We start from the raw sequence: 16,766 nt of genomic DNA, 5'->3' as shown, positions 1-16,766 counted from the left end.
GGTTCACCGCGGAGCGTGCAGTCTGCCGCGGGGAACCCCGGACGTTTTAAAAACTCGCTAAACAGCGCAGTTGTTGGCACTTAATTGGCCCATCGCTGTATATCAAATATGCAGTATCAAGAAGAACTCGCAGAATTGCAAAATGATGAGTCAGTTAAAACTTTATTTCATATAAAAGGAGCGATGGATGGCTTTGTGAGGAAACAGAAATCAAATACCTAAATTCAACCAAATGTGCAAGAAAACTATTGCTACCGTTTCCATCTTCAATTTTAGCTGAATGTGGATTTAGTGCTGTAAATGATTTACTGGTAAAAAAAAGAAATCGGCTGGATATAACACAACGTGGAGACTTGAGACTGCAGCTAACCAAATTGGAACCTAATATAAAATCTCTGTGCAGCAAGCATCAAGCGCAAGGATCTCACTAAATTAAAATAATAAATTGATATAGAAAAATCTGTATTAAAATTATTTGGAATTTGAATTTCAGTTCTCCGTTATATGTTTTGAAATTTTACTTACTATGTTTTGTTAACAATTTCATAGTGATTTCTTCCTAGAACCTATCATTTATGTTTCTTAAGTGAACGAATCAATTTTTTAATGTTATTAAAAATTATGTATGTTACATAGGGGGGCATACAAATTTTAGAAAGGTTTAAGGTGGGGCATGACACAAAAAAGGTTGGGAAACACTGGGTTAGATCCATCCAGCTGGATTATATCGTGATTTTAGAAATAGGAAAAGAAAATTAGCGTGTTATGATAATAAATAGAATCAACAACATGTTTTATACCTAAAATGGGAAAAATAATTCTTGCACTAAGATTAGCTGTGTAAAGAATTAAACCTACAGGTAAAAATAGAAATAAACCTTTACCGCCAGTAATAAACGGATCTCATTTAGTTTTGTGAGCTGTTTTAACAGACAGACAGTTTTCATTACAAAGGCATCACAACAACCTTTACAATTCATTTCATTTTATCAACTTTCAAAAAAAAGATTCAAACAAAGGGATCAAGAGAAAACTACGTAAAATGATTTTTGTGGAAGTGTGCAATAGAAGATTGATATTTTAAAGCAAAAATTGTACCTTTTTTCTATGTTTCAGACTTTAGGTGTGAAATATTTAAATGAATTTATTTTATTCTTATTTTTAAACGGTCTTTATAATTAAACTAAGGAATCAAGGAATAAAAACAACTCGTCTTTTTGCCGAACGTTTCGGCAAATATACTCGTATTTGTCTTCTTCAGGGCCTGGATATTACAAATACAAAAATACAAACAATTTTAGAGAATCAGTAACATAGAAAATCAGTAAAAAAAAATCAGTATACAAATAAAAATAAATACAATAAATGTTTTATAATCATTGAAACTAATTTGTGGCTATGCGGGTTTACTGATTTTCTATGTTTACTGATTCTCTGAATTGTTTGTATTTTTGTATTTGTAATATCCAGGCCCTGAAGAAGACAATATATTTGCCAGAAACGTTGGCAAAAGGACGAGTTGTTGTTTTTATTTGACCAGATTCCTCGCCAATCTTGAATCCTTAGTTCAATAATTTGCGGTCACGAAACCTAGATATTCATTCAGATCTTTATAATTAAAAATTAGAAATAGGAAAATACTTAAGTGTTATGATAATAAATTAATAGGATGAAAAAATAAATGCCGGTTTCAGTCGTGATACATTTATTCTGCCGAGCTTTCTGCCTAGGGACTAGGTCATCTTCAGGGCTGTGGAACATATTTGAAGATTGTTAATAATGTTATTAACAATAAGGTCGTTTGAAAAGTCCATGCAAAAATAAAAACTACTTAATTTTTGGGGGTAAACCTTTTTTATTTTTCAATATAGTCTCCTTTTAGGCTTATACACTTCATCCAACGCTGCTCTAGTTTGTTGATCCCTTCCGAATAATAGGATTTGTCCAAGTCTGAAAAATAGCCATTCGTTTCTGCAATCACCTCCTCGTTTGAATAAAATCTTTTTCCCGCCAGCCATTTCTTCATATTGGGGAACAAATAGTAGTCCGAGAGAGCCAAGTCTGGAGAATAGGGGGGAAGTGAAACGAGTTGGAACCCTATTTCCATTAATTTTGCGACCACAACTACTGAGGTGTGAGCTGGTGCGTTGTCGTGATGGAAAAGGACTTTTTTGTGGGCCAATCGTGGGCGTTTTTCTTGCAGCTCGGTTTTCAAACGGTCCAATAACGATGAATAATATGCACCTGTAATAGTTTTACCCTTTTCCAGATAGTCGATGAGGATTATTCCTTGCGAATCCCAAAAGACAGTCGCCATAATCTTTCCGGCCGAAGGAACGGTCTTCGCTTTTTTTGGCGCAGATTCCCCCTTGGTAACCCATTGTTTAGATTGTTCTTTGGTCTCAGGAGTGTAGTGATGTATCCATGTTTCATCCAAAGTGACGAAACGACGCTTAAAGTCCTGCGGATTCTTCTGGAACAGCTGCAAACCGTCCTTGCAACACTTCACGCGATTTCGTTTTTGGTCAAGCGTGAGCAATCGCGGCACCCATCTTGCGGATAGCTTTGTCATGTCCAAATGTTGATGCAAAATATTATGTACCCTTTCATTCGAGATGCCCACAGCACTAGCAGTCTCACGCACCTTCACTCTTCTGTCATCCATCACCATATCATGGATTTTATCAATGATTTCTTGATTAGTAACCTCAACAGGGCGTCCAGAACGTTCAGCGTCACTTGTGCCCATATGGCCACTCCGAAAATTTTGAAATCACTTATAAACTGTTCTAATCGAAGGTGCAGAGTCACCATAATGTTTATCAAGCTTCTCTTTAGTCTCCTGAGGCATTTTGCCTTTCATAAAGTAGTGTTTAATCAACACACGAAATTCTTTTTCGTCCATTTTTTGAAAATCACCAAATGTATTTCATTTATTTTGAGAAATGATTCAACAGAATTTGGAACGGGTGATGCTGGTATAATTGGAGCACTCAATTGAATTAAACATAAATATAATTAGTAAGATTTTTTATTTTTTTCTAATTTTAGAAAGCCTGAAGCAATTAAGTAAGTTTTTAATTTCTGCCTGGCAAATGAAGCTGTTCTTATTCTTTCGAGTTCTTTCCACTATATGATCAATATGTGAGATAATTCAGCGCAAAAATATTAATGAAATCTACATACAATAGAATAAAAAAGAACTGCAGTCTATAAAAAAATAAAATAACACATGCAAACTTTATTCTAAAAATATTAAAGAAAATAATATATAAATAGAAATCTACATTCAACCCCAACACAACTATCACAACTATACGATATATCTTTTTTTATTTTAAATACGAGTAGACGCCAAATTATTCCCACGATTCTATATTCTATCGATTTTTTTCCCCAAGTTACGGGATTTTTATAGCTAGAAACATGAGAAGCTTGATAAATCTTATCTTATGTAGGCGGCTTATTTATGAAGAGAGATAAAAATCTAGCAAATTATGGTTTTTCAAGTTACTAGTTGTAAAAATTACTGATCGAAATGTCGATTATTATCGGCCGTTAAGTTGTAAAAGAATGTCGATACTTTTCTAAATTGAAAATCTGGTCATTAAGAGAGCAACATACAATTTCTATTCGCTGATTTAAAAAACAAGTAATAAAATTAGAATTGATTGGCGTGAACAACCTTTCTACAACAGTACAACGGTTTGTTGGAGCAATGGACGGTTAAGTAGTTGCCTTTGATGGGTTATCTGAACTAAATCTGAAGAGAGAAGGTGTTGAAAAAAGAAGAGGTTTCAGAAGAGCGCCATCCTTCGCTATATTAAGCTAGTCAGTCTTAAATTAGGGTGAAAGTCCACCAAAGAAAACATTCCTTTGTCTTGGCGAGTATGGTACAACAGCATCAATACTTAGTGACTGATTTTAGACTAGGGGTAGGGAAGCTAGCCGAACGGTAAACAATCACTGCGAATCTCACGGATATACGAGGCTCGTTTGAAAAGTCCGTGCAAAGTCAGAGAGATAGCACCACTGGCGCGTATCGAGGTTATGTTTAGTTAGTAGCATCTCTTGGAAGAACACAGATCAAGTTTCAGCCAGATCGGTCTATTTCTTTGTGTTTGGCATTCGTTTGAATCGAGGAAGTCGAGTGATTTTCAAAAAATGGACGAAAAAGAATTTCGTGTGTTGATTAAACACTACTTTATGAAAGGCAAAATGCCTCAGGAGACTAAAGAGAAGCTTGATAAACATTATGGTGACTCTGCACCTTCGATTAGAACAGTTTATAAGTGGTTTCAAAATTTTCGGAGTGGCCATATGGGCACAAGTGACGCTGAACGTTCTGGACGCCCTGTTGAGGTTACTACTCCAGAAATCATTGATAAAATCCATGATATGGTGATGGATGACAGAAGAGTGAAGGTGCGTGAGATTGCTAGTGCTGTGTGCATCTCGAATGAACGGGTACATAATATTTTGCATCAACATTTGGACATGACAAAGCTATCCGCAAGATGGGTGCCGCGATTGCTCACGCTTGACCAAAAACGAAATCGTGTGAAGTGTTGCAAGGACGGTTTGCAGCTGTTCCAGAAGAATCCGCAAGATTTTAAGCGTCGTTTCGTCACTGTGGATGAAACATGGATACATCACTACACTCCTGAGACCAAAGAACAATCTAAACAATGGGTTACCAAGGGGGAATCTGCGCCAAAAAAGGCGAAGACCGTTCCTTCGGCCGGAAAGATTATGGCGACTGTCTTTTGGGATTCGCAAGGAATAATCCTCATCGACTATCTGGAAAAGGGTAAAACTATTACAGGTGCATATTATTCATCGTTATTGGACCGTTTGAAAACCGAGCTGCAAGAAAAACGCCCACGATTGGCCCACAAAAAAGTCCTTTTCCATCACGACAACGCACCAGCTCACACATCAGCAGTTGTGGTCGCAAAATTAATGGAAATAGGGTTCCAACTCGTTTCATATCCCCCCTATTCTCCAGACTTGGCTCCCTCGGACTACTATTTGTTCCCCAATATGAAGAAATGGCTGGCGGGAAAAAGATTTTATTCAAACGAGGAGGTGATTGCAGAAACGAATGGCTATTTTTCAGACTTGGACAAATCCTATTATTCGGAAGGGATCAACAAACTGGAGCAGCGTTGGACGAAGTGTATAAGCCTAAAAGGAGACTATGTTGAAAAATAAAAAAGGTTTACCCCAAAAAATTAAGTAGTTTTTATTTTTGCACGGACTTTTCAAACGACCCTCGTATTGTAAAACTATTCCCGGCTAACCAATGACTCAGAACTTTCTTGCAAGCAAGTCCCAAAGAACGCGCTATTGCTAATATCAGACGGCGAGGGAACAGTGTTTGTTTTCTCATTCAGAAAAAGACCTGCAATAACCATACCATCGGCAGGATCTTATGTCTTCTGAGAGTGTGAGAACTCAGTCAGAAAAACTACCACTATTTGTAAAGCCATCCTTCGCTAGATTAAGCTAATTAAATTAGGGTGAAAGTCCACCAAAGAAAACATTCCTTTGTCTTGGCGAGTATGGTACAACAGCATCAATACTTAGTGACTGATTTCTTTACAACCCTAAATGTAAAACAGTAGTCTTTGTTCCATAATATGCAAGTTGTAGACATATTATCATCTCAAAATGATTGATAGCTATTCAGCACTTCAGCACTTCAGCAGTAAAAACTTCATGTTGTATGCAAGGGGTGTCAAACTCAATTTAAACCACGAGCCACTTGGAGCGACAGGCAAGATTCACGCGGGTTCACAACATATTTACAAAATTTTTCCTTGTTTTCCAATTATCTGGATACAGAGACTGAGAACAGACAATCTTCATTAAGGCAGATATATGTTTATCCAGTTAATCTTTATCCTGTATGCCGTTTTATTTAATTTCATAGACGGAAATAGTTGCTCACACAAGAACGTACTTCAAAAATATCATAATTTGTACAGCAAACATTTTTGGATATTTCTTGCCTAAATAAGAATATATTTTGGGAATTCCTACTTCGTCTTTTAAAAAAGCCGAATCATTCTAGAATTTTTAATGAGAATAGAAGACAAGCTTTCCAAACGTCGCTGGAACTAAGTCAGCTCGTTTATACAAATCCACAGGCGCCCTGGAAAGAGGCCCTCGGCCACGTGTATACTGTCTTCAGTAGTTAACGGAAGCTGGGAATTGTGTAAACAATAATATTGCCTCGATCTCCCCTAAGCGCTATTTCCTTCATAAAAACCTTTTTCTATTTTCATTTTATTTCAGTACATCGTGGGGCAGCCACAAGAAATTACCTCGGGGGCCGCCCCAGTTTGACATCCCCTATTATAAGCTAACAAGGCGCCATTAAAAGGCCCAGGAATATGCCAGTGAAGAATTGCTTCTGAAGGTGGCGATGATTTAAATTAATGGATAAATAATAAATAAATTATGAATATACTTTCATTAAGTTCGCCATATCAAAGCGTGAGAGACAAATAAATTGGTTGGTATCAAATTCAACGATTCAATTCGAAAAGTGTTTATTAAATATGGTAATGGCCATGAATACTAAAATAGAACATGGTAAAATATGATATCCGTTACACTTTTATTGACTTGTTTGTTTTCAATTTATGCTCTGGTCCGCCTGGGAACCCAGTTGTAGAATGTATGATGATACGTGATGCACAGTTCGTACGTGATACTACAGATGTCAGTAACAGAGGATGTGTTCACAAGTACTGTAGTACCAAATATAATTTATAGGTGAAAAATATTCTACTAACCCTAAACATTTTATTTAAATAGTTAATAAATAAATGCTTAGTGAGGTTAGTTTCGAAATTTAGAGAAAATGCTCCAAACACAAAAAAGAAGTTTCAAAACAGTGAGTAAAGTCAAACTTTGTTTTTTGATAATCTATTGTTATCCCCATTATCTTCCTTAACACGTACGAGGGTCGTTTGAAAAGTCCGTGCAAAGTCAGAGAGATAGCACTACTGGCGCGTATCGAGGTTATGTTTAGTTAGTAGCATCTCTTGGAAGAACACAGATCAAGTTTCAGCCAGATCGGTCTATTTCTTTGTGTTTGGCATTCGTTTGAATCGAGGAAGTCGAGTGATTTTCAAAAAATGGACGAAAAAGAATTTCGTGTGTTGATTAAACACTACTTTATGAAAGGCAAAACGCCTCAGGAGACTAAAGAGAAGCTTGATAAACATTATGGTGACTCTGCACCTTCGATTAGAACAGTTTATAAGTGGTTTCAAAATTTTCGGAGTGGCCATATGGGCACAAGTGACGCTGAACGTTCTGGACGCCCTGTTGAGGTTACTACTCCAGAAATCATTGATAAAATCCATGATATGGTGATGGATGACAGAAGAGTGAAGGTTGCGTGAGATTGCTAGTGCTGTGGGCATCTCGAATGAACGGGTACATAATATTTTGCATCAACATTTTGACATGACAAAGCTATCCGCAAGATGGGTGCCGCGATTGCTCACGCTTGACTAAAAACGAAATCGTGTGAAGTGTTGCAAGGACGGTTTGCAGCTGTTCCAGAAGAATCCGCAGGACTTTAAGCGTCGTTTCGTCACTGTGGATGAAACATGGATACATTACTACACTCCTGAGACCAAAGAACAATCTAAACAATGGGTTACCAAGGGGGAATCTGCGCCAAAAAAGGCGAAGACCGCAAGAAAAACGCCCACGATTGGCCCACAAAAAAGTCCTTTTCCATCACGACAACGCACCAGCTCACACTTCAGCAGTTGTGGTCGCAAAATTAATGGAAATAGGGTTCCAACTCGTTTCATATCCCCCCTATTCTCCAGACTTGGCTCCCTCGGACTACTATTTGTTCCCCAATATGAAGAAATGGCTGGCGGGAAAAAGATTTTATTCAAACGAGGAGGTGATTGCAGAAACGATTGGCTATTTTTCAGACTTGGACAAATCCTATTATTCGGAAGGGATCAACAAACCAGAGCAGCGTTGGACGAAGTGTATAAGCCTAAAAGGAGACTATGTTGAATAATAAAAAAGGTTTACCCCAAAAAATTAAGTAGTTTTTATTTTTGCACGGACTTTTCAAACGACCCTCGTAATTGTTGCTCAAAATTCTCTAATTAGATTAATATTCATGTAAACACACGTGAATGGCTTAGAAGTTTCGATGAAAAAGCCTTACTTCGCCCGTCCAAAGAACCCACTTAAATAAGGTTTGGAAAAAAATGTATGCAATGATGGTAAAATAACCCTACATCGATTTTGAAGCTTTTATACAAAATATTCGACGAGTTCAAGGATTATGTTAAGTATAAGTTCAAGGTGAAACCACTAATGAATGTTCAAATAATTATTTTGCTTTTAAAAATGCATTTCACTTTTTAATACGATACAATCATTACTAATAATTCAGAAATTTAAATTAGGCGATTTATTAAAATCTTTTATAAATTTATTAAAAGCATTAGCTAACATTAACATTATAGTGGATGAAAAAGTAAAGAAACACACAAAATCAAAAATACGGACGACATAATTTCGACCTGAAGAACCAGATTTCAACAAAATTTGGTGGCAAAATTTTAAGATATCCTCCAGCCAATAGTTTGCATATAAATTTGATTTAATAAGATTGAAATTTTTGTAATTTTTTTTTTAGTGCTTTTATTCAGATAAAATCTATTCTTCACCAACGATATTCCATTTCACAAAACTACAAAAATGATTCCACAAATATTCTTTTGTGGGCGTTTACTAGGTTTGTGGTCTGAGAAAAGGATAGCAACTTCATCAGCATACATGGTGAAGATGGGTCTTGTGATCGATATGGATATCTACAGTGCATTTTGTGTAGAGCAAGAATGCAATAAATACTCCTTTGAAGGATACCAACTTCTGCTCAACCAAAAGGAGGATAAAAGGGTTCCAAACCATTTATGTGGAAGTAACGGTCAGAAAGGTATGATTTAAGGATGAAGTAATACGTAAAGGAAAGGAATACCATCCCACTTCTGTAGCAGCTTATATCCTATCGAAGAAAAAGTAAAAATATCGACTACAGGGAGGAATTGAACTCTTCACCGCAATACATCGAACTTTTGCGATCTTAGTCTTATCACTCACAACGCCTTTTTTGATTAACACTTCACGAACATTGAATTCCAATGTTATCCTGCCAAATTTTGTAGGGCACACTTCTTTTTATAATTGAAATCACCTTTGGTATTAAACATATTGATGCGTTCATGTATTAACAAGAAAATAAAATTAACAATATTATTTTGTAGGTTTTATTGTATTTGAATGATCCCAAATTGGTCTACAAATAAGTAAAAAAAACATGAAAACGCCTAAAACTAATGTTTCAATTGAGTGCGATTAGATAGATAGATTATTTTCTTTTCATTGGTTAGCAAAAAATTAGAAATTATCTGCTGTTGGTTTGAAAGAAGGTTATTTTCAGATAAGGACAATAACTGTAGTGGCCAACACTAAATGTTACATCTCTTTACACTCATTGTGAAAAAAAGATGGAAAAATTAGTTACTATCTGCTGATTAAGGTATTGATCAAAATCGATTAAACGTGCCTTTTTAATGAATCGATTTTCAGGTTTTTTGAAAATAGTGCCCACAATTTTCTTTAATTAAAACTGTGTCCGGAAGGATAGTTCTATAAGGGTTGATCATCAAAAAGTGCACGAAAAAGCGTAACGTTGAAAAACACCCAACTTTGACCAATTTTTTTTCTCTTTTTCTATAAAAGATAAAATTCTCAAATTTTCTTTAAATTATAGGGAAAATCCTCGATTTCAACTGTAATTTTTTTTTTTTTTTTTTGCAAAAACCCAGATCTTATGGATTTTGAGAAAAAAAGTTGCTGAAAATGGGCAAAAACGGCATTTTCAAAAATTGTTCTTGTTCTTGTTCTTGTTACCTTTTTTTGTAAACTGCGTAGCGCCTAAACGCGCCAACCGATTTTCATGAATGAGGTGTCATTCGATTTGGAATTTTATGTAGATGTGCCTTTTGGGGGTCTCGACGCTGTACATTGAATAGGAGAGGAGTTAGCCCAATGTATGTGAGGCCCCCTCCAAAAATTATTATTACTAATAACTCTGTAAATCTTAGTCAAAAAAAAAACTTAGTCAAACAAAAAATTTGGCAAGATGAAAGAGATGGGGCTCTCCTACGTAACATTAAAGCGACATGCAGTTCTTTCACCTATTAAGAGGGAGTATGGCAATCGTTTCAAATTATCGACGCGCGTACCAATTTGCATGAATGAAGTATCATTCGAATCGAAATTTTTGTACAGATTTGCATTGTAGTTGTGCCTATTAAAGAGGGGAGTTTGCCCCACGCCAGTAAGGCCCTCTCTAAAATAATTATTACTAATATTTTGTATAACGGTCAGTCCGATTTTAATAAAATTTAGCACGAAGAACTGGTTTAAGCTTCCATACTTGACTTTATATTGATTCAATGACTGCAAACAAGTAGATCTGTAGTACTTTTACAGGTAACATAATTTTCTTTGGGTAAACTAATTATAGCGCACTTCAGAAGAAAAGGGAGCTGGAATCAGACTCTTATATACAGATTAGCTAGTAAAAACTTTAGTTGCAGATAAAAGAGTTTGCAACATGTATTATGTCCTCTTCGCCAATGCAGCTTAACTATTGCTGCCTGTGAACTCTTAAGTTTTTCAATTTATCTCTGAAAATATTCAGAGAAACGTGACAGATTTCCCAGGCTTGAATCTCCAACTGCATACTGTTCTGTGATTATCAGTGATTGTAACGAGAAAGAAGCTGGCATTACGCTGAAAAAAAAAGCTCCAGTCGTTAATAATCTCAGATGTTCACGCACCACTCAATTAAAGTAGCATAACTTTAAGAAAATAGTAATTATTAGATTACAATAACTTAATTAAAAGTCTTCCTTTAATTCCCTACATTTTAATTATTCCACTAAGTACCAGAAAAGTTTTAAACAAAAGGGAAAAAGGACAAAAAAAAAATAGAAAAGTTTAATCCAGCGAACTCAGTTTCAAATATCCAACTTTGCATTTGCAAGTTTTGAAGAAGTTTTGTGAAAATAAAATATAAGTTCTTTGAAGGAAATCGAAGTTAAGACTTAACAAGAGAATTTTTTTTTCTTTCATTTTATCCGTCTTAGCTTAAACTCATGTTTTCCTTATTTTTGAGCAGTTTCTGACTTTTATACATATGTATATTACAACATTATTGGTTAATTTTGAAGTAAGTATTTGCCTAGTTTGAATTTTTTAAACACAAAGCTTTGTAAATATTTTTCATTATACAACACTCTTGGCCTAAGCAAATTTTCCTTAAATTACCTTTTATTGCACTCGAAACTTATTAAATTCATCAACATTTTAGAAAAATGATTTATATTTAATTAAGGTTAAAACTTATTCCTTTTTTTATGCAAAACTTCAAACTGTTATTTTGAACAGAAGAGTCAATTTATCTTTCTCCAGTGCCTCCTTTTTCATTAGTAAAGTTCATTTATAATATTGTTTTTCTTTCATTAGGAAATGAGTATCTCTAAGAACATCCTTTTATAAATATTTAAAATCGGCCTTAACTTCCTTTAAAGGATAAATATCTCTGCTCTTTCTGTAATATAAAGAAATTAATTAAAATATGCTACAACAAATAATAACCAAAATAATTCAATTTAATAATTACTAATACGTAATTTTTGTTTTGGCGTTTATTTGTCGGCACGTTGGCGCTATATAGGTAACAGTGATAACCGAGTAACAAATAATAAGTAACGAGTGGAGAAGTTACCCAGTGGTAACACTTCCAAATATTAGATGGTTAGTCACTCTCTTCACTAGAGAGGAGATCACAAGGCCACTGTCTTTTAAGGCGTCTTGTCCGGGTTATCAGGAAGAGTTCTAGAAGAAAGATTTTTGAGCTAGAGGATTTATATGAGATTGCAGGCTGAAGTGGAGTTTTCTGTATCTTGTTTTCAGCAACTTGGGTGACAAAAGGAATGTTAAGGTCAGTGTGTATAGTCCAGGTTGGAGACATAAAATGGAGCGTTTACTTAATAGTTCGAGGTATTTTAGATTAAAGAGACTGAATCCTTTGGAGATTTGTGCGTTTGGTTGAACCCCACAGCTTTATTCCATACGCCCAGATGGGTTTCAAAATAGAAGTATAAATCAATCTTTTGTTGTCCAGAGAGAGTTTTGATCTGTCGTCTAAGAGTTTTTTAAGTAGTCGATAACGTCTGTTTAGTTCTGTTCTTTTTAGTCTAGTGTAGGGGTTCCAAAAAAGTCTTCAGTCTAAGTAAAGCCCAAGAAGACGCAAATAAAATCCGGACGTGGAAGGGCTACCCAGGTGGTCATCATCTCCGACGTCTTCTCGGTTCTCGGCCATCTTGGAAACGCTTGAATCACTCAAAAAAACTCGCGCACGTGATTAACATTCATCGCCATAAACTTCTTTTAATAAAAGATAAGTTTCAGTAGCGGTTTTACCCAGTTTCATGTTAAATTTCACGACAATTCGTTGCTCTACTACATGATGTGTAGTATCATGTTTTCGGCCAATCGAAACTAACACCTCTTACACAAACGACGGTTCCCCGGTCAGACAGATTTCTCTATAAACACGAGAGAGACGCTGCAATCGAAAGAGAAGGCTTTACGCTGCATAGCTGTCGGTCGTTAGGATTTGGCGCATGCACAGTTCTTCTGTAGCAGCATCAGTCTCGTTATTTAATAGCCACGCCTCGTATAGCAGCAGTTACTCTTAATAAAAAATATAAAAATGTAAACTATAAAATTTAATTTTAATGAATAATTGTACAGGAACAATAGTAATCTGTTGATGCTGATTAAAATATTCAGGCATTGTTGCAAATTTACGACGAATAAACAAATGTATATACGGCAATGGTATATGAGAGGCAGCCATCTTGGCAATTTCAGCCGTTTACTGTCAAGAATAGGCTAACAACACCCTGTGCTGATAAATGGCAACATTAGCACACTGGTGATTTTTATTTTTTTTAGAGCTAATAAAGAGTGTAATGACTTGGAATGCATAAAGGCAGACCATAAATTGTGAAGTTCTAAACTTTGTTTGTTTTTTTAATAAAAGTAAAATGTTACATGAATAAATTGTTAGTTAGTTTGTAGTGTAACACAGTACGAAGTATTTCTTTGCATCATAATATCATCTTTTGCAACAAATCTTGCATGGCATTTCTTTCGAACCTAGAGCGAACATCTTCAAAACCATTACTTAGGGAAAAAATACTCTCTAGAGCAGTGCTTCCCTTTTTCTGGTCAAGGCACATTAGTCAGATACCAAACAGTAAACGGCACACTGGAACTGAAATGCTCTCATTTCATTTTAAAGTTTCGTTTTATGCTCAACTAGTGCTGTAATAACATTATTACAATCCTGCAAAAATACAAGTTTTCGTGGCAGCCTGTAACATTAATAACAAACCCAATCATTCACCCGTCTATACCGTTCTCTGTCAATACAATTAACTACATGTTATACAGTAGCAATGAATCTTAAGACAAAGAAATTCTTTATTTTAATGCCCATTATTGATGTCATGAAGTGCTGGTAATTCATGCAAAACTTGTAAATCCGTAACTACAAAGAAAGTGATTAAAAGCCCCTCTAAATGAGATTAAAGTTACCAAAAACTAAACAGCCAATAAAGAAGAACGAAAGCTGTGACATATTTTACTAATTCTCTATCTTGAATCCTCTTGAAGCAAGTTAACTCAAGTCTTCCCAGTGGTCAAGCTAGATAATGACAAAACTGCATTGCTTTAATTTTTAATATTTGACTAGCCTATTTTTTGAGTTAATATTTGTGTTACGTTGTTAATTTTATATATTTATCAGAGCAATTGGAAATTAGGGATAGCACTTAATGTGTGTTAAAGAAATATAGTTTTGTTATTAACTGGGAAAGCTAACTTTTAATGATATATTTTAATAAATTGTGTGACATTTGTACTAATTCATTGGGTAAGTAAAGAGACTGGAATCAGTGAAAGAGTTGTTGGAATCGATTCCAACCCTGGAACTGATTCAATCCTACGACTCCAAAGGTGGACTCGTTCTGCCCATCACTATTGAAATTGTTATGGAGGGCCACCGCCTAGCAGAACTGATGGAGTGAGGTTTTGTTAGTTTTGTGTAGAAACTAACGGTATTTCCGCGTCATTTTATGTTTTATTTCATTATAGGAATATGAGGTTATACTATATTAGCTTATAATTAATTTTAATGCAACGCCATTGTAATTTTTTGCCACGGCACACTGCTACCGTATAGGTTGGGAAGCACTGCCTTAGAGATTTCAAGAGGCAAAAATTCTTGAATGAAAATCAGTGAACGCCAAAATGACTCAGTGATTCCAATTCAATTGATAAATTTTGTTATTGAAATTTTCTAAAATTTAGTTCTTTTTGACAGTTTTTTTTTAAACATGCACAGGTACCTAAATCTCACAATTAGATTCCGCTCTCTCATTTATCACTAGCATGATGAGCTTCTTTAGTAAGCGCACACAGTATGACTCATTTTATTTGGGTCAATTTGATTCACCGCATCCGTAAACGTTATTTTAAAGTAATGGTTTTTATTTAAGTCATTTCACCAATTGTGTTGAGTAAAAACTGTTCTTTGCGCACAAATTTTTACGTTGGTTTGGTACCAATGTTGCAACAATGAAGAGCTTCAAGAGATAAACTAAATTCAGACTCAAGAAAATGAAATAATGTTTAAAATAGTCCATGTAGGGGCAAAAGAAAACTATTCAAAAAGCTGTAACTTCGTGATGTACAACAAGTCAGGGCGTTTGGGTACTTTAAAGGTTTTTTTCTTGTAGAGCATACAACTTCTACCAGAATATAATTATTTACCTAGGCTCTTATCTATTAAATAGACGGAACATTGCAAATGGATTTGTAAAAGAGAATTGCAAATGCTGCAATATCCAGATCAGCACTAAAAGTACCCAAAAATTGTATGTTTATAATACATCTTGGAGCAATTTAAAAAACAAAAAAATTAAATAAAAGAACAATTTTTGGAACCACAAATTGCGGGCTGTAATTCCTCTTATATTCCATGTTCCAAATTTTTGTAACCTTTTTCCACGCCATGTCTTTTCCCGTAAAGTGCTTCCGGCTATTTCGTTCTTGTTTCTTGTAATAATAAAGTTGACGCAAATGAAATTAGAAATGAATATAAAGAAGTCTAAGACAATGGTAATTGGTGGTGACAGCGGTAGGAGATTAGAAGTGAAAACCAAGGGAACTGTACTGGAGCAGGTGAAAAGCTTTAAATACCTAGGTGCCCATCTAAATGAGGAAGGAAGAATGGAGGAGGAAATAAGAGAAAGAATAGGTGCGGCAGGAAGGTTCTTTCACGCAACCAGAAACACCTTCATTGGGAAAAAGGAAGTCTCCACGCAAGCGAAGGTCTCTGTTTACAAAACTGTATTTCTCCCGATTCTAACGTATTCAAGTGAGTCCTGGACCCTTACAACAAGATTGAAGAGCCAAATCCAAGCGATGGAGATGCGCTATTTGAGAAAAGTTATAGGGAAGACTAGAAGAGATAGAGTTAGAAATGCAACAGTAAGAAGAGACTTGGGTGTACAACCGGCCATAGAGACAGTTACAGCAAACCAACTCCGCTGGTATGGCCACGTAACAAGAATGATGGAGGACCGAGTGGCGCAAAACTGTATATGAGGCCAGAGTGGAGGGAAGAAGACGTCGAGGCCGTCCTAGAAAAACATGGGAGGAGGAAGTGAGGGCCGGTCTGACATCTAGAGGAATTGACTGGAAAAGAAGGAAGGAACTAGCCAGAGATAGAGCCGAATGGAAGAAGCTATGCAAGGCCCCTACACTGCTGACGCGGTAGAAGGGGAATAGATTATGATAATGATGATGATGAAATTGCGGGCTACCACCTTAGGTATCTTCTAAACAACAAATTATTTTGAGAAATTTAGGTACCAGTTATAAATATTACACACAAAAAGTGGAATTCTTTTTTAAGCGGAAATAACCAAGTATCCTTGTTTTTATCTTGATTTTTATGTTTCTTTAAATCTAAAACTTTTCATAAAACCAATGACATTTACTTATTTCTTTTATCGATTAAAAAAACAAAAACATCTAAAATGCAAATCCATGAGCACAACATTTACTGAATAATCAAGGAAATAAAGATGACATTCTATCACGCAACAGAGTTACAAAATGTTGGAAAATATAAAAGATTGTAATCTCATGATTACTTAAAATAATGATTTGAGATAACAAATATCAAAATACAGAATATATTTTCATCTTTTTATTGAGTTACGAGGTGTTTTGGATTAATAGTCATTTTTGCGTATTAATAGATTTTGAAAATTTCCATTTACTTGAAATAGCAATAAGTTCTTTAAAAAAAAAAACATTCCTGTAAGTTTTAAAAAGGCTGCCAGGCGAGAAAGTCTAAATAATTTATTTAAATCCATTGGCTTAAATTTCTTGGCAAAGATTCAAAGCTTTTATAGATCCTAGATCCTGGAGTTTGCACCATTGCGAACGCCTTATTCTGGTGAGAAGCTTGTCGCATGTTTTTTTTTTTTAAACACATTTTTATTGAACAGGTCGTTCTGCTTTCCTCAGGGATGAAAATTTAGATACCTGATAACCCTGAT

The 16,766-nt window shown here is 35.3% G+C and overlaps 1 protein-coding gene and 1 long non-coding RNA gene across 3 annotated transcripts in view; one reads left to right on the top strand and one right to left on the bottom strand.

The window, feature by feature from the left end:
- The window catches only part of LOC141447041 (5-hydroxytryptamine receptor 1-like), a 590,328-nt gene that overhangs the window by 347,807 nt on the left and 225,755 nt on the right, over nt 1-16,766 (bottom strand). The gene's annotated exons all lie outside the window — the stretch shown is intronic.
- LOC141447053 (uncharacterized) overlaps nt 6,634-16,766 on the top strand; it is a 289,468-nt gene continuing 279,335 nt past the window's right edge. The window contains exon 1 of the long non-coding RNA XR_012454104.1: nt 6,634-6,904. This is a non-coding gene — a long non-coding RNA (uncharacterized lncRNA). The remainder of the gene's footprint in view (nt 6,905-16,766) is intronic.

The sequence above is a fragment of the Rhodnius prolixus genome, unplaced genomic scaffold (genome assembly GCF_049639745.1).
Source record: "Rhodnius prolixus isolate KJV_2025 unplaced genomic scaffold, Rpr scaffold_7, whole genome shotgun sequence".
Taxonomy (NCBI): domain Eukaryota; kingdom Metazoa; phylum Arthropoda; class Insecta; order Hemiptera; family Reduviidae; genus Rhodnius; species Rhodnius prolixus.
Note: the sequence above shows the minus strand (reverse complement) of the source record. Positions and strands in the feature narration are given on the sequence as shown.